We start from the raw sequence: 19,848 nt of genomic DNA on the forward strand, positions 1-19,848 counted from the left end.
TTGTTGTCATCTTGTAGGAAAAGATATAAGCTTGCTTAGAGGGCCTCTAAATGTTACATAGATGTGAACACTTGTGTGAAAAATTTTCACCAGGGATAATAGCCTCATTGATGGTGTGTTGCCCATAATCCATGGGTCCACATTTTCCTAAATAGTTATGACTTAGTGTTGGGTGTTGCACAAATGAGCCTTGACTTGAATATTTGTGTAATGTATTCTTCTTGATTTACTGGTAAGTCGAGGTCAAACTTTTATAGGCTTATCTACTTATGACCCTTCAAGATAAAGCTTGTTCAATAGTGATAATGTTGTAGAAAGCTTTTGGAGTTAGTTCTTAGATGTAATTCTTTAATTTGCATAAGAGTATCTAGAACACTCCATGTACACTATAAATATTAGTGTATAATGTAGCCATTTTATTAAGCTTCTAAAGAGTGTCTAGAGTCCACAGGGTTCTCGAACATTATTTGGGTGTTGATAAATAAGTCGTCATTTAGCTATGGAAACCCACATTTGGCCATGGAAGCATTGTTAACCTTTCATTATGCAACAAAGCCTCCATTCATTGAAACTCTTAAAGTTTTCCTTTCATTTAGTTATTAATTTCAACTTGCTTAGCATTTCTTATCATCTAAATTGAGAAACACAAATTTGTAGTGTAAAGCATCTTAAGTCCTTTAAGTGCCACATAGGTGCTTAAGAAAACATAAGACTATGACAAGAGGCATTGAACCCAAGTCACATTTTGGGCTTGTAATAAAGAAATGAAAGAAGCATTTGAAGGTCAAGGAGGGAGGAAACTACCATTAATAAACTCATTAGGTGAGAATTGCCCATCATCACATGTGATGGAAAAATTAAGGATAGATGTCATGTTTCCATTGCCAATGGAGGCAAGCAAGAGAAGGTTGAGCCAGCCGTAATTAAACTCTTGGTAGTATACAACTAAGCAAGTTTACAAACATACTTCATTTAACAAACTTAGACCCAAAATTTGGCAAACCAACTAATGCAAATTGATAATAGTTTTATAGTATCTTAATACCTTTCTTAACCTGATTCCATGTTCTTTCATTGGACATGGTAACAAAATAATAGAAGTAATAATTTTTTTTAATACCTCTAAATATAGTAATAACTAATCAACATTATAGTGTTATCTTTAAAATAATATGATTTTTCTCAAATTTAATAAAAATTTTAATATTTATAAAATTCAATTTGGTTTTTGAAAATATATTTTAGTTTTTTTTCTTCATATTTTTCCAAAAAACTGAAAATAATCAAAATGTTTAAAATATGTAAAATTATCTTAACTCTAATTGTTTACTAACATCAATTATCAAGAAAATAGAGATACTAATTTTGTTTATGGTAGAAATATTTTAAGAAACACTTGAAATTTTTTTCTATATTGACTAAAGTAAATGTGATAAGATAAAATGAAAGAAATAAAATCACGTTATTATTATTTTTTAAAAAAATTCTTATAAAAACACAAAATATCTCTTAAGAATCAAATATAATTAGAGCTTTGATTTTATTTTACTTTTTATGTTTTTCTTTATAAGGAACGGATCTTAATAATGTGTCTCCAAATAGTGAAACTTTTGGCTACCATTTCAACCAACTTAGTCTCAAAATCTTTGAAATAAAAAACCCTAATTCTCTATTTGGTTCCTAAGAAAATCAAAGAAACAAAAAACAAATTTTCACAATCTCAATTGATCAGAGTATCACCTTCTTTCTTAATTGTTTGGTGATTAAATCATTTTAATCCCCCTATTGCTACATATTCTCCCCGATCTCTCAATTTCTCTATTTCTAAATTATCCCTCATTCTTGTGAATCATTTTTTTTTTTCTTCAACCTTTATAAGTAATGTGTTGGCTCTTTCATGAAGTTGCGCATATCCTCTACTTGGATGTGTCTCTTATTAAGGTACTATCCATTTTTGCTTGAGTTTTCATCTTCTTTTTTTTTTTTTTAGTATTTGATATATTACTCTTGATCATATAATATAACATTTATCACCTTCGAAAAATTGTGAGAGTTTAAGTCTTTATTGGTGAATCTATTGCTTTTACGTTTTGATTAGTGGATGTAAATTCTTCAGTTTCATTATGGTTTTCAATATATGATATTTGGATGAATAAGGAGGCAAACATTAATAAAAGAAAGAAAAGGTATTTTTCATAACATTTGAAACCCATTGGAACTCATAAAACATAGCTAACTGCTCGATTGAATCTACTTCCTAATCTTGTAGGTATATTTGGAAAATTGACCTCAGATTCTCAAAGGGTGAAAATTAAGTTTCCATTTTTTTTTTGTTTTTTTTTATATATATAAATTATATTCACGTAGGAACTCCATACATATTTAATTTCAATTTTTTTAAGTGGTTATCATATTTTTTTTAAAGTGTTTTTCTCCTTGTGGTAAAAAACCATTCTATATGTAGACTACCACCATGAGATAATTATGGATTATAGTAGTGATTGGAAGTTGATAACAAAGTTTCCCTAATCTTATGCCCATTTTAATAATTTATGCTCATGTAGAGAGTATAAAACATTATTTGATTCACTATTTCTTATAATTTGAAGTACCACTATCATAAGAATGTGATCATTGTATTCTAGGACATGATTGTAACTAAACTAGAAGCATTTGAATAAGACAAATTCACCTTAAGAACACAATCAAACTCTAGCTAGCCTCATTAATCTTATTTGTCATTTTTAATTTCTATTTGCTTTATTTATTTAGTTTACAAGGTTATTAGTGCATATATTTTTCAATAATTCACAACTCTAAAGCTTGCTTGGGTGTTACAAAAGGGGATGCCCTCATTTCAAGGGAGGTGAAAGTAATGTGCAAGTACATGCAATTGTGGAAGCTTGGAGTCATTCTCATTTCCTATGCAAAAACAACATCCTCAATGTTTTGGACAACATAGTACATAATGTGTATGGTCATATAAATACTACAAAGAAATTGTGGGGGTTTCTTAAGGAAAAAGTATAAGATAGAGGATGTTGGTTTAAAGAATTTCATAGTCAACAAAGTTTAGGATTACAAAATGATAGGCTCTAAGATAGTCATGAGTGAAGTCCAAGAGTTACAATGCATTATGAAATGAATACATGTAGAAAAGATAGTGTTGAGTGACTTTTTTATTTTTTTCAAAATTATAGCTTGGACAGAGATACAATTCCATATTTATGAGTTATGGAAAGGATAAAGACCTTTTTATAAGTTCTTGAAAGTGTTGGGGTATTTAGTAAGAATTAGTTGTCTCTAACCCAAAAGGGGTTCAATGATGAAAATTGGATATCCAATTGAAAGGACTTTGAATCTACTAGTGATTATGTATTGATATGAAAAGAGAGATGCTATCATGGAAGTTCTTAAAACAAAGGTAAATTACTAGATCTACCATAGGATCTAATTTTTTAACATTAGACAAACTAGATCTAGAAGAAGGACAATGACTTTGTAATTTCCAAGAGGGCATATGATGCTAGCTAAAACATATGCTCAATATCAGCATATGTTGTGATAATCAATTAGTCATTGAAAGGGCATAAAATCACATAAATAATGGTAAATCTCAACATGTGTCTAAAACACAATAATATGAGACAGTTACTTTCAAATGAAAACCTTGTGGATCCACTTAGGTTTATCAAGAGATCAAGTTAACTACTCATCAAGGAGAATGAGATAAAGCCTACGATTAAAAATTATTCATAATAGTAAACCAAACTAGCTTACTAGAGATGCCAAGATTTAGGCGCAAAGGGACAACTTAGTTATGAATAAATTAAAGCACTAGAGAGATTATCTCTCATACATATTCCTCTGATGAAATAGTTTTGTCTACACCATGAATTAGTCTAAACTTTGATGATAAGGAGTCCTATCTAAAAAACCATGTGGAGTATGATAGGCTTGCTTTCAATTAATATTGTTTTGAGGTTGAAATTCTCTAAAACACTAGTTAAAAGTTGGAGTTGTTCAAGGCTAAAATATACATAATTGTTAGAATCAATCATGTATGAGAAGGAGCTATGTGAATACTATTATCTTGGTTTGTATAAAAGTTAAAAGGTTCAAGACATCACGTTATTTGATGATTTGCTAGTAAATCCAATAATCTTTCACTAAAGAAATTTCAAAACCATAAGCTACCAATATCCTAATGCAACTTCTATCTAAACAATACTTCCTCAAGTGTCTACATGCCATTTGCATATGACAAGTAAATTTCCTTTCATGTGAGGGATTGTTGGAAAAAATGGTTTTTTTTAAATAATGATAAAAGGATAACTTCAAACTAAAATTTTCATGAGGCCCTTGAAAATTTTAAGATGGGACAAAATTGGAATGCATTCATCTCCACAAGTAGATGAACGTAATATACATGCTAATTAAACCATTTATGGGTGCATAAGAAATGAGCTCAAAATGACATATTCATGAAAAATGTTGTGGGAGAAAGTATCGCACATATGAAGGTCATTAGCTAGAAGAGGATTATAAGCATTTTGTAAGCTTAAAATAAACATGGACTTGAACTTGAGCTCATATACACGTGGGCTTAACTATATGGATGTGTATTTGAGCTTAACTTAGACCCACATGCCATTGGCATAATTGAAATGCCCATCAATATGAAGTGTTATCTTTTCCATAAGGCACACCTCAGGGGCCAGACATGTCTACATCTATGAAAAGGGAACCCCTCCATGATATTTCATCATTCCAACAATCATCCATCTCTCATTCTTTTCAAAGTCATTCCCATGTGTGGTATTCCATTCCAACCAAGTGTGGTGTTCCATTTCAAGTTATTCCCAAGTGTGATATTCCATTTCAATTGAAATGTGAGTTGCAAGTGTGTAGTTTCAAAGCATGTAATCTTTTGTATAGAGTAAAAAACATTGTTTGATTCACTATTTTTTGTGGTTTGAAGTACTACTATCACAAGGAAGTGACAGTTGGATATTTTCGACAATTAAACACACTAAACTACAAGCATCTTAGCATGGCATATTCATCTTAAGATTTAACACATTATTTTTTTTCTAATCTCATTTAATAATAATTAATTTTTATCTTTTTATCTTTTAAAAAATTAAAATTTTAATGGGCAAAGTCTATTTTTCTTATTAGAATTATTTTAAAAATTCATTAATGATTTAAAATATTTTTTGTCACTACATATATTTATGAATAGAATATTGCATGATAAGATGAATATAAAATAGAATTATACATAGATTCTTAGTATTTGTGAGATAAAACGAATGATCTTAGTTAGAAGAGTTGAGTTATTCCAATTTTTGAAATGTTTAAAGAGGAACCACATGTCAGATTAATATATGTATAAATTCATAACAAGATATTTTAGTGTCATTGGTTAAACTTGAATGTTCTTCCTTTCAATAATTTTGGTGACAATCATCTATCTTAATTCTATTAATATATTAAATAGGAAATCTTTATAATTCTAGTTAAGCTAAATTTGTCATGTTTCTGTTTATAATTTAGGTTTTGTGTTTTATGAAATGCAAGTGCAATGGTATGAGTGAAGTCGGAAAAAGGTATATATCTTACATATTTATGTAATATTTTACTAGTATTAGTTTATTGATTTATAGTGTGTAGTTGGGTTTTCATAATGTTATATTTTCTAATTTAGGTTTGCTTTTAATGAATGGCAAATGCAACAATATGAAGCTAGTGGGGAAAAGGTACAAATATTAGATATTTATTTTTATTATTCATTTGTTTATTGTTTAAAGCTGAATAATGGCAAGATGTTTGGTAATACTAAAATAGAAAATGCCAAAAATTACTCTTCCTACTACAGAAAATATTTTATAATTGTATTTCAAAATTTTATTTTTATTATAAATAAAATAACTATATTGTTAGTATTTTTTTTAGTTGCATGATTCAAAATTGTAAACATTCATACATTATTTTATTAAAATGAACTAGTTTGAATTGTAATATTGAAAAAAAAATTATCCAAAATTTAATGAGATTGTCATAATTTTTTATAACTTCTTTTATTTTTACAAATAATCAATTGTTTTTGGTTACAAAATTCATAATATTATATTAAGTAGCTTTTTGCAACTTTTATTTTTTGTAATTCAGTCATTCATCAAAATCATCACATACTTGAAATCTCTCTATCGTTTACGATATTAAGTTTTGACATATTTTTTCTTTTAGGAATCTTTCTAACTCTACAATTAATAACTTTTTTTTTTTTTTTTGTGAGTTTATCAATTGATTTATAAGTAATACATGTATAAATATTGAATAGTAGATGAAACATAATATTCTATATAAATTTGAAAAAATGAAAGTCCAATAAAGAACACCCAAAGGGGGGGTGAATGGGTGATTTAAAAATTTTCAATAAAAATTTATATATTATACTCAATTTTTTTACCCTGTGAGATTTTAGGGATAATTTATTCAATTAATTATAGACAACTCAAATAAAATATTAAATATAAAAGGTATAAATAATGAGGCATAAGATTTTTTACATGGAAAACCCCTACACTAACTATGAAGATAAAAACTCAAAAGGTTTAAAACCTACTATTCTAAATCCATTATTTGAAATTAAGTTACACAAATTTACTTGATCACTTTTCCTTAAAGACTTACTCTCCAATACCTATAACTTGATTCACATCCATGACACAACAACCTCATTTTGCATCCTAGTAGACCCTTCAACCACTATGAAGGGATAAAGGTCTTCAACTGAAGATTCAAAGAACAATCCTTGAATGAGAGACCTAAGAATGGTGTAACACTTAAGGCTTTTGCTCAGAGAGATCCTTTCTAAGGAATAAAAGGTCTCTAAAGACAATCTCAATGTGATCTATACAATTTTTCCAATCTCTTCACCCTCTAAGGGTTATTAGGGAGGTATTTATAGGTGAAAACATAAAGAGTCTCGCTTTTGGAAGGTTTCTCAATTAAAATTGCGTGAAAATCTTGGAAAAAACTACATGACCACTCAAGCCAACTCATGGACTGCTTGAGCACCTCAAGCGCTTGAGTGGCATGGCTTGCTTGAGCAATCCTGTTCTCTTTCAAAAACCAAATTTAAATCATTTTAAGTTCAAAACAAAAAAATCGATCTTCTTAATACCTTAGCATAGCCTAATTTGCCATAAGTCAAACCTCTTTAAATGTATTTGTGACTTCTTAGTTGGGCGAACAACAACCCTTGATTTTCAATGAAGAGCAAATCACACTATTTAAAAAGACTTATATAACCAAACATTGTAAGGAACAAAATTGCCAACATCTATACAAGATTTACTGTCCTAACAAAATTAATAAATATTTATTTATTAATAAATTAATAAATTATTCATTTGTTAATAAATCAATAACCTTGTTAACATAATGATTTCTCTTGATCTCATAGTATTATTTTATAGGGGTTTTATTGTATAAGTGATCAATGAAAACTTGATTAATTGTATTGTCTATTATTTAAAATATCCTATTAACACATACAATTTCTCATAGTTAAAATCAAACACAAACTCTCTTAATTTGAAAAATTAAATGTGGCAAAATTTTATTAAAAATTTAAAAATTAAATAACAAATAATTGAAATGTAGGGCATATATGACTTCCATAGAAAAATCTCCCCATGCTCAAGTGGTTAACAATAATTTTAGTTGCTTTTCCAAGAATTCATCTTCTTATATATTTCCAGCAAAAATAAATTAAAAATTCATTTTAATAATAAAATAAAATATTAAAAATATAGTTAAAACTAAATATATAAGAATAAAATATTAATTGTTGCTACAAATTAATCTCTTTCTATTTTGTTTAATCATATATATTTTGTAACCAACTCTCTACCTCTTCTATATTTAACTCTATTATTAAAATTTTAAAAGGTTAAAAAAATAAAAATAAAAATATTAAATTGTATTAAGAAAAAGAAGTTTCTACGGACATTGGATGTAAAAGAAACAGGAATGCCAAAACAAAAAGGGTAGGCATGTAAATTCAGGAAACCATAAAAGGCCAGCCCACAGTCTATTCATAACAGCAATGGCAGAACAAAGCCACGTAGAGGCACACTGGCAAGTGGGAACAGTAATTCCGAACTTCAAATTTCTGAATTAAAGAAAAATTTATAAATTGGGCAGAATCCGAAAGCTAGGGTTCTTTCTATAAGAGACTTTGTTTGCATCATCTTCGATATCTTCTACGCTTTAGATTTGTATAGAGATGGCTTCTGCAAGTAATGGGTTTGAAGCAAAGCTAAGAGATGTTGGGAATAGGCTTCTGCACCCTCCATCTTCTGCTGACGAACTCTTACCTCTTCTTGAAGTAACTCTCTTGCATTATATATCCTTATATGTGGGTGGTACAATCCACTTTTGTGTACGGGCGGCAAGGTGTTTTTAATCGTTTCATATGCGTTTTCGTTTTCCATCAAATGCCTATTAAGTGGATCCTGCTTTAATTCTATTGAATTCGGTTGATATTTTTTTTTTCTTTTCTTCTGTTGAATTTAATTGCCTATTAGATCGTTTCACATGGGTATTTTATCTATGGGATTATGATTATAGCTTTATGGGTTATCCTTTCCCAATGACTTGACTGTTTTCTTCTTCATCTATAAATCCTTGTGTTGAATATAACAATAAGTTTTTGTTGATTGATTCATCCTTGAAAGGTGAATGTCAATGATGGAACACACCAAAACGGGGGGTGAATAGGTAATTTAGACCAATTTAAAAGTTTCCCAACACACGTTAACAAACCTCAACGATCTTTACAATTTTTCTTCTCTTCACAAACTCTAAGAAACACAAATTAAGCACTTGCAATTATGAATGTAACAACACTCCCCAATAAAAAATCAAATGCAATTTACATGTACATGTTCCAACACTCAACAAAAACCTTAAAACAGTTTCTAATTAATAACAAGAGCAAGATATCTCAATATCCCTATGATAAAAAATCAGAAACAGCATAAAAAGCAACTCATATCCAGTTTATCTCAACATTCCCAAAACTTAGATATCCAAATTATTAAAGATAGCTAAAACTGAAAATGAAATGAAAAGTGGAATTAGAGACAATAAGGTAACACCAAAATTTATGTGAAAAACCTCCAAAGAGATAAAAGACTAGGAGCCTAAAATCTATCGAAAACGTCCACTATGAAGAATAAAAGTGAATACAAGATTTTACCTAACTCAAACCTATCAATCCTTCTTGGACCACTTGACTAGTATCTTTCACTTTTAGCTTCTCACCTTCTTCTTTCAAAGCATACTTGAAGTCCAAACCAAGCTCGATCTCGGACTCTTCTTGAATCCACACGAGAAGAAAATGGGTTTTTACACAAACCCAAAAGAATGAGAGATGAATGTTTAAGAAATCAACCCATTTTTCTTTTCAGAAAATCCATTCAAAAATTTTCTTGGAAAACTTGGATGGGATTTTCTTAGTATGGAAACAACTTTAAAACAGTAAGGAATGAGGAGCTATCTCTCACGGATGTTGCAGTCTCTTACTCCAGAAATGAGAGAAGTTTGTGTTGAAAAGGAAAAGAAACCCTTAATCTAATGGCTGCAAATTGATTTCAAAAATGAGTTATTTGGATCGATTTGCTCCTGCACTTGGATTGATCCAAAAATAGGGGAACTTACTACTTTTACCAAAAATTATTTCTCCTAGCTTCCCTAACACTTTTTAAAATAATTCAAGGCAACGAACATGTTGAAAAACAGGGTTGATTTGAATTCATTCAACGCACACTCGACTACATACGTCAGTCTCTTGACAAAATCAACAAATTGATCTCCATTAGCTAAGTAGTCCATAGAAGAATTGAAAAAATCGAGTTAGGAAACACTTAGGAAATTTGTCTGGAATTGCCAACCTAGCTAAACACTCACAATCCTCTTCTTTCATTCTATCCTTTAGAAGGCTGAGTCTTATTTGTCAAAGGTGGAACAACAACCATGTATGTCAACAAAGATTGCACTTTCACCTCTCATGGAAGTATTGGTCGCAGATCAAATCTTGAAGCATGGAAATGGTGGTGTCAAAGTGTCAGCTATTGCCTGCATAAGTGAGATCACAAGGATTACAGCACCAGATGCTCCTTATGATGATTATCAAATGACGGTACTTAATATGCCAAATCAAGAAGTTTCTTTTGTTTCATAAACACTCGACTACATGCTCATAACTTGTCTTCTTCATTTCCTTCGTACACAGGAAATTTTCCAGCTGACTGTAGCATCATTTGAGAACCTGTCTGATATGACGAGTCCTTGCTATTCCAAGGCCGTTTCAATTCTTAAGAGTGTTGCAACCTACAGATGGTGCTTGGTGATGCTGGTCCTTGAATGCGACCAAATAATTATTGATATGTTCCAACTTTTTCTAAATGTCATTAGGTAAGAGCTTTAATTATATATGTTGTTCTTCCCTTGATTTAGTGAATGCAAAGACTGTACTTACCTGTCTATATATGTTTATGTGAATGCTGGTTTTATAATGAGAAAAATAATTTTTTAATTCATGGTTGTAAAATAGTATTGTACTATTTTCATCACCAACAAACTAGCAACTAGCAAATTTCTGTAGCTTTTAAATCAAAGAGGGGAAGCATTCTTACTTGATCATGATGGATTATTCAATTGATGCTTTCTCTTACTTGACTTTAAGGTCTGACCACCTAGAAGAAGTATTTTCAGCCATGGAGACTATTATGACTCTGGTCATAGATGAAAGTGAATATGTTTTGGTTGAGCTTCTTAGTCCCATTCTAGCTACTGTGAGAAAGGATAATAAGGCAATAATCATCTTTTCCTTGATTTTATTTAGTTCCTCGGTTTTCATTTTAACTTCCTAATATTTATTGACATGGTTTGTTGTTTGTTCCAGAATGTTTCACCTATTTGTTGGAGGTTGGTAAAGAAAGTTATAACCAACTGTGCAGCCAAGCTTAGACCCTGTCTCATGGAAGTGGTAAAATGCCTGGGAACTCGTTTGAGTGATTATGCTCCAGCTGTTGCTACCATTTGCCAAAATGAATCTGACACCCGACAAAATAATCATCATGACAGTGGTTCAGGGGAACATTTGGTGAGTTTCTTATAGTTTTTTGTTTCACTTCCAATGCATGAATTTGGACTAGGTTACATACCCTAGCTCCATCACTATTAGAATTATACTTCCCATAAACTTGTATGTCTATATTAACTCTTAACTTTTTGTGAAGAAGCCATGTTCAAGAGATGGTTTTTGACTACTGTTAGTTTATTGACTTTTAAAAAAGATTTAGTGGGTGCAAATTTAGTCATGTTTTTAGATTAGATCTTTTAATTGGCATGCATCCAACTACCTGTGGCTGCACAGTACTACTGCAGAAGACAACAGATTTTAACAATGTGTAGTTACTCGTTCTCAATTACATTTTCTGAAATAATTTAAATTTAGCATCTTTGATAGGAAATCGATTTTTCATTGAACAGGTGGCTAAACAGTTCTCAGAAGATGCTGTCTGTCCTGGAGAAGTTGGCGCATTTGGGGATGAATCTTTTCATTTTCCTTCTATTATTGTTCTGTTTTTCTTCCCTCACTCTATTTGTTATCTCAAAGGGGTCATATTTAGAACCAGTCTAAAAAAAATTATGGTAAAAGTTGTTTTTGTTTATCGCGTTTTTGCCAATAGAGCTTAAATTAGAAGTTTATTTATTTATGAAAAATCAATTTATGTTTGGATATTGACCAAATAAATGCAATGACCTAGATTTTATTATAGAACATTATAGATTTTATTGTAATGACCCAGATTTTGTTAAAAGATAATTTAAGAGTGCTTAGTTTCTTTATGATGTTTAATGTCTTGATTAAGTAAAGTGTTTGGTTGGTTAATTAAAGAAGTTGGTTAGTTTGTTAAGTGTCTTATTTGGTTAAAGAGAAAGACGGCTAAAGAGTAAGTGTTGTTTCTGTCTTTTTGTTAGTCAGAAATAGGTTGGCTGTTTGGTAAGCTAGTTGGTTGAGTTGAGTGGCCTATATTTCAACAAGAGGTAATTATTTTACTTGGTCGTTGTTTTTGTGGAACAAGTGAAAAGGGATTGGTCCAAGTGTGAGAAACCACAGATGGAAAGAACACTAAGAGAGATTTCAAGAGGATCATCTGGTAACAGCTAAAAGTCCTTGTTTTGGGTATAAAAGTTGAAATGTGAAGGTGGAAAGGGAAATTTTTGGGAGAGAATTTGAAAGGCAACTTAATAAGGAAGTGAAGAGAAAAACTTAAGGTTAAGGTTAATCAAGTTGTTGGATGTGTAGGGGAGTTTTATTTTTATTTTTGAAAACTCTATTTTTCGGTTATTTATTAAAAACCTGTGTCAAAATGTTAGGAGTCAGCTGAAGCTGAAAGTTAGGAGTTTCTAGTTTCTTTTTCTATTTAATAAAATTCAAATGTGAAATTCGAATTGTTTAAGATAGGAAAATTTGTTTGCTTTCATATTTTCAGGAGTTAGTTGTTCTATTTTATTAGCTAATGTAGTCGAGAAATTTGTGGAGATCTCAACTCTTGTTGAGTCTATTTATTTGATGTAAGTAGTTTCAATTTTCAAGTTTCATAAAAAAAAAGGAGAAAAATCTCTCTTTCAAAATTTTCATAGTATAAGAGCTTTGGTGTAATAAAAGTTGCTAATGGTGCAAACTGCTTTAGCCAGAGCTAGAAGAGACTCGACGACTATAAGGGATGCAATAAAGAGTATTCAAAATGACTTTGTGACAATATCTAATGAAGCAGAACACTTGTTTGTTGTTTCATCGAATTCCCTTTAATTGACTATGAAAAAGTTGAATGGAAAAAACTACTTGAAATGGGCTCAGATGGTGAAGCTTGTAATTGACGGAAAGGGAAAGATTGGTCACTTAACTAGTAAGGTGAAAAAACTAGAAAACAATGATCCACGCTTGAAGAGTTGGAGATCTGAAAACTCCATGGTAATAGCATGGCTCATTAACTTGATGGAGTTGGGTATTGGAAAGCCATTTTTGTTCATTCCAACGACAAAAGAAGTGTGGGATGTTGTTCGTGACACTTATTCGGATCTAGAGAATTCATCTCAAATATTTGAATTGAAGACTAAGTTGTGGTAGTCCAGGCAAGAAGATAGAGAAGTTATTGTGTACTATAATTAGATGATAACTTTGTGGCAGGAGTTATATCAATGTTATGAAGAAGAATGAGATTTTCCCACTAATAGTATGTGATATATGAAGAGGCAGAAAGATGATAGGGTGTATCTGTTCCTAGCAAGTTCTAACAGAGAATTAGATGAAGTGTGGGGCCGAATTCTAGGACAAAAACCTTTCCTAAGTCTTCGAGAAGTATTCTTAGAGATCAAGAGAGAAGAGTCTCGTTGGAGAGTCATGTTACAAAAGCAAGAACCAAAGACCAACCCTAAAATTGAGAGTTCAGCTCCCATAACAAGAGGATCAAAGGTAGATGTAGACAAAAGAAACTTCAAGTGAGGAGAAAAACCGTAGTGTGATCATTATAAGAAGCCATGGCATATGCATGAGACATGTTGGAAACTACATGGTAAGCCTCCGAATTGGGAAAATAAGAATGGGGAAGATGGTCGTGCGTTCCAAGTCTCAAATGAAGATCAAGGGAACTAAATTTATTCAGATAAGTTTTCATTCACGAATGAGCAAATAAATAGCTTATGTAAATTGCCCCAGTCCTCAAGTCCTACTATAAATCCCTTTTCCTTATGTTCCTTAGCCTAGAAAGGTAACTACCTTACCACTTCCCTCCATAGTGTCAAACCTAATTCCAATTTTCCATGGATTACAGACTCAGAAGCAACTGACCATATGATCAGATCTTCTAAATTATTTTCCTCATATAGTCCTTGTGTAGGGAATCAAAAAACAAAAATAGTAGATGGATCTTTCTCAGCCATAGTTGGGAAAGGCTCAATTGTTATTTCTCATTTCATTACTCTACGTAATGTCTTTCATGTTCCTAACTTGTCATGTAATTTTTTGTTCGTTAGGAAAATAACTCATGATCTAAAATGTCAGGCTCATTTTTTCCATTCTTCTTGTGTGTTTTAGGATTTGGACTAGGGAAAGACAATTGACAATGCTAAGCAAAATGGAGGGCTTTATTTCTTTGAAGATGGATTTGACTTGAAGAGACAAGCTCACAATACTTGTTTCAAATCTCTTTATGTTGCTAGTAAGAATAAGATTATGTTATGGCATTTTAAGGTTGGACATCCAAACTTTCAGTATCTAAAGTACTTGTTTTCAAAGCTATTCCTACATAAAAATCCATCTTCATTTCAATGTGAAAATTGTGGATTGGCAAAACACCACTGTTCTCGTTTTCCTTTACAACCATATAAACTCTCTAAACCTTTTTCTATCATTCATAGCGATGTTTGGGGCCTTTCTACAATTACTACTTTTTCAAGAAAAAAATGGTTCAAAAATTCATTGATGATCACACAAAGATAACAGGGTTGTATTTGTTAAGAGAAAATTTTGATGCCAAACAAGTTTTCAAAAAAAATTTCAATATGGTACAAACACAATTCCAATAAAAAAAATTCAAGTGTTTAGAAGTGACAATGGAAATGAATACTTTAATAAAATATTAGGGATTTTTTTTTTTTTTTTTTTTAGGAAAAAGGAATTGTTCATCAAAGTTCTTGCAATAACACTCCACAACAAAATGGAGTAGCTGAAAGAAAAAATTGACATCTTAAAATTGCCAAAGCCTTGTTTTTTCAACTAAGACTCCTACATATTTATGGGGTGAAGTTGTTCTTATTGCTACATTTTTTATTAATCAAATGCCAACAAGAGTTTTGCATTTTCAAAAACCTGTGGATGTTTTCAAAAAACAATTTCCCACATCATGTCTTGTCACTAATATTTCACTAAAAAAATTTTGATGCATTGCATTTGTCCATATTCATAGCCACAAATGTGGGAAACTTTATCCTAAAACTAGGAATTGTGTTTTTGTTGTCTATTCACCAACACAGAAAGGATATAAGTGTTTTGACCATATTTCAAGAAAATTGTTTGTGTCTATGGATGTGACATTTTTTGAGACAACCTCATATTTTGATAATAATCATCTTCAAAGGGAGAGTGGGAATGAAGATTCTTGTGTTGGGGACACTACAAGAAAAAAAGTCTTCCTTGATGGTTTTTCACTGTTAAGTTAAGGCATATCTGTCAAGATAAGCCAATATTGATATATATCATCTATGCTGGTGTCAAGAAAGGTTTAAAGCTAGCTTAACATATACATATGTCAAAGTTGTCTCTATTTTTACCAATGACATAATCTTGTTAGAATAGCATATGCCAAGATTTCTTCCACATATGTCAAGGTTGAGTTTAACATATGTTAAGCTTATTTAACTTATGTCAAGGTTAACTTATGCTTTTGTCAAGGTGGTTTCATCTCCTTTTAAGGTTTTCCATATATGCGCACAATGCTTTTTTTTTTTTCTTAAGGTTGAATTATTGTCAAGGTTTATTTATGTCAAGGTTTCTTTGTTCATATATCAATGAAGTTAGTCTATTTATGTTATGGTTAGATATGAAATATGTAAATAATTTGACATGTTGCCAAAATTAATCTTTACACAAGTTAAACCCAAATTAAATTCATTAATAAACCCAATATTAACTTTTATATCTACAATAAATCTAAAAATATAAATCCCAACTTTTTCGAAAAACAAAAATACATATCAATTTTAAAATTATAAAGTAATTTCAATTACATGGATACATAAACACATATATATAGAAAAATATAAAAATATACCCAAATATATAAAAAAAAATCTATACATAATCTCATACTCTCATCAAATATATCCAAAAAAAAAAAAAAGGATATAGATAAAACTCATATATATAAATCTAACAATTGTACATGATTAAAAAAATAAATAAATAAAGCCCGCACATGATCTTGTACTCTCAAATTTGCAACTCTTGTATGTCACCCAACCTACTACAAATAGAAAAAAAGTTAAATTAGTTTAAGTTTGTGTTCAACAGTTTATAAGAAAAAATAAATCAATAATAATATTGTTATTCCTTGTATATTAACAAATACAACTCAAAAAATGATAAAGTATTTTGTTAATTAAATAAAAAATGAAATATTCTAATATATAATTTACATTATTAGATTAAAGAACCCAACTAAGGCAATAACAAGTATAATCATAGATATCAAAAGAAAAGTTTCTAGAAACTCCTATTAGCTTTATTTGAAGGCCAAAATAATAATAATAATAGGGCTCATAAAGGACACACATAGGAAAGAGAGAAACCACATCAATCTCAAGAGACAAACCAATAGAATTGGCAAAGAAACTAAGAAGTTATTTTTCAAACAATGGTTGATTCTTAAAATCATACCTAGTAAAGAAAGCAAAATATTATAGGAAAAAATATAGGTACTAAGAATTAAATTATGAAATACTCATTTTATGGGTGAAATGAACAAGTTTCAAGTTTCAAGTTTTAAGAACAATCATTACACTTAAACATGCTCTAACCTATCAAACAAAGATATTAAAAGAAGCACAATGTGCTCGTTAAACATAGAGATGTTGCATGCATGCATGGGTATTCTCTCGTAAGGAAGAAAGTTTGGAGATGTACCCACGTATAGATTTCCTTCTCCTCTTACTGCACCTACAGTACCCATAGAAGCAAGGGTCCCTGTCTAAGAAAAATGAATCATTTTTCATCTATTACTTTTAACCAAGCAACAATGCATGGCCCCTAACAAACCATACTTCTTATTTTCCATGATGCACCATAAGAGCCTATAGAAACAATGGTACACCAATATACACCTAAATCTATCCTTGTGGAACAAGAAATGGACACATTTGGAGTTGTCACTTCTTGCATCATAGAGAAAGTCTTAGCTTGTTACAACTTCCATTGATTTTGAGTACAAGGCCTTGAAAGTCTTGACGACCAAAAAAAAAAAAAAAAAACCATTGTAGAGCAATAAAAAATTCAGGAAATCTACATATGATATCCCATCTCAATTGAAAGACAAAATGATAAATTTAAAATCTTAATATCAGGAAGCCAAGAACAAATAAAAAATCTCAACTGTTAACACCTAACATGGAAAAAATCTAAAAGGAACAAAAAATGCTTTGTTTGGCTGCCAAGAAATTAGAGTAAATTAAAAGGAAAATTGAAAGCTTTTATTTTTCCTCTTTTTAGATAAAACCAAACGATCGAATCAATTACCTCTTCCACAATCACTTGACTCCAAAACTCTTTGCTTTTACTTTCCTTAGGTTTCTTTCCAACTATTCGAAGACAAAAACACTAGAAGTCATTTAAAACTCAATATAAGAGTAACATGATTTACAATCACATATTTTTTCTACTTTCAAAAGATATTTAACTTCTCTTAATCTTTAGTTAGCCAAATGACTCCCTGAAGCATACAAAGCTGAACTACCTTCTCCAAGGACAACAAGCAAGTTTGCATGACTGGAGTAGACTGCAAATGGAGATATGTATAGAAGTCCTACTAAAGGATAAGGCTGTAAAGAAAAGAGGATGGCTAATTTGATAGAAAGGAAAATGAAGCCTTGTTCTAATGACATTGTGTTAATAATGAATTATTAAAAAAAATGGATTAGAATTTAACTTTTCTTAATATTTTAAACCCAACAAAACAATAAGAATTTTTCGGATCATAAATCTTAAAATTCATATGTATATATGTGTTTGTATTTCTCAAATCACATTTGATAACTAAACTGAGAGACAATTCCATTAAAAAGGATATTTAGCACATAATAATCAAAAACGATTTTTAGCACATAATAATAAAGAAAACAAGAATGTAATATAGTCATTTGAGAAAAAACACAAAACTTACCTGTTTAGCGTCTCTCAACTAGTTCTCCACTTCCTAGGCATTCTTAAACAATAATCTCCCTCAAAACATATTTATATTCCATCTGTATAGAAGAAGAACTCATGATTCCACCAAATGTGGTAGGAAATTTTGTGAGTTATGAACTCATGATTCCACCAAATGTAATAATAAAGATGAGATTTATAACTACCTTAACAACAACCAATTAAAACTAGTTCTTCCTTCCACCTCTAATCACAATAAATGCTATAGAAAATAACCCTAAAATCGCATCTAAATGCACAAATTTGGAATAGAAAAATCTAGCTTTTATTTAACATGGATTCCTATTGTAAATCAACTGCTAAACAAAGAAACTAAACTACATAGAAATACCGATTCGAAATTCAAATCCTTAAATTCTCAAGGTCTTCACAAAATAAACAATAAAAAACATATTAAGTAAGATGAAGAAAAACCCATATCCAGATCTACCATAACTTCATAGATACGAATAGGTGCAAAAAAAAAAAAAAAAAAAAAAAAAAAAAAAAAAAACCTTCGATCAGAAATACTATTGGAAACGTGACAGAGAACTAGAGTTACAAATTGGGGTATGAGATCAGAGAGCATCTTTAAAGTGTGGAGTTTTTTTATGTTGGTAGAATCTCATGCGACATCAAAATTTTCCTTTGTGAAATGAAGACCTTTTATCTCTCTATTCCTCTTATCTTTCTCCCACTACTATGTTTGAAAGAGGTTTAGTTATCGGGATAATATGAAAAGAGGGTTGGGGGCAAAAATGGTGGTTTTTTCAAAAGGGGAGGGAAAAAGGATCGGATTGTGAAAAATGGACAGAGATTATAATTAAATCAAACCTATTCTAATAAAAATAATTGTTAGTGCAAAAAGAATGAATAAATGGGACATAAAAATTGAAAATGAATATTTTACAATCAAAATATAAATTTGAAAAAAAATAAAATAAAATAATAGTTTCTGGAAATTTTTATTTCATTTCAAATTTTGAATATCAAAATCAATTTTTTTTTTTAAAATAATCATCATTTAAATTTTTGATTTTTTTTTTGGCAAAAATTAATAATTTATAAAAGTTGTTATTTCAATCCAAATTTTGAAATATATGGATTTGGTCACACAATATGACTTTGAACCTACTTTGATTTTAGTCGATTTAATTTTGATTTAAAATAATGTTTAAAAATTGATTTCTATTTATTTGAAAAATTAATTTTTATTTATTTAATTAATTTGGAATCACCACTTATTTTTATTTTTTAAATAAAATAATAAATAAAATGATTTAAAAAAAAAAAAAAAGATTGTAACCTAAAAATGGAGCATATTAGGTAGTACTAAATCTGAAACGTATCAGTTTTTGATAGGTAAGTGGATGCAACTTTTGGCAATTGATTAATTGATAAATGGAATCATTTAGACTATGTTTGGTTCCTAGAAAATGCAAGGGAAAGAAAATAGAAAGAAAAAGTAGAAGGAAAGATAAAACAATTAATGGAAAATAAAAATAGATTTAAAATCAATAAATTATTTTTACATGCTGCTTCAAACTCATTTCACTTATTTTCACTATTCAATATAAAGAGTAAATAATCTGAAAATATATAAAATTTTAATTAATCTTAATCATATATTATTTTCTTAATTATTTTCCATAGAACAACCAAACATAAGAAAATCATTTTCCTTAACTTTTTTTTTCTTTCCTTAGTACTTTCCGGGAACCAAACATATAGTTATAGTAATGTTCATATTAACTATTGAAGGTAAATTACTCTTAATTACAAATTAGACAACTATTCTTCTAGTC

The sequence above is a fragment of the Vitis riparia genome, unplaced genomic scaffold, assembly GCF_004353265.1.
Source record: "Vitis riparia cultivar Riparia Gloire de Montpellier isolate 1030 unplaced genomic scaffold, EGFV_Vit.rip_1.0 scaffold566_pilon_pilon, whole genome shotgun sequence".
Classification (NCBI taxonomy): Eukaryota; Viridiplantae; Streptophyta; class Magnoliopsida; order Vitales; family Vitaceae; genus Vitis; species Vitis riparia.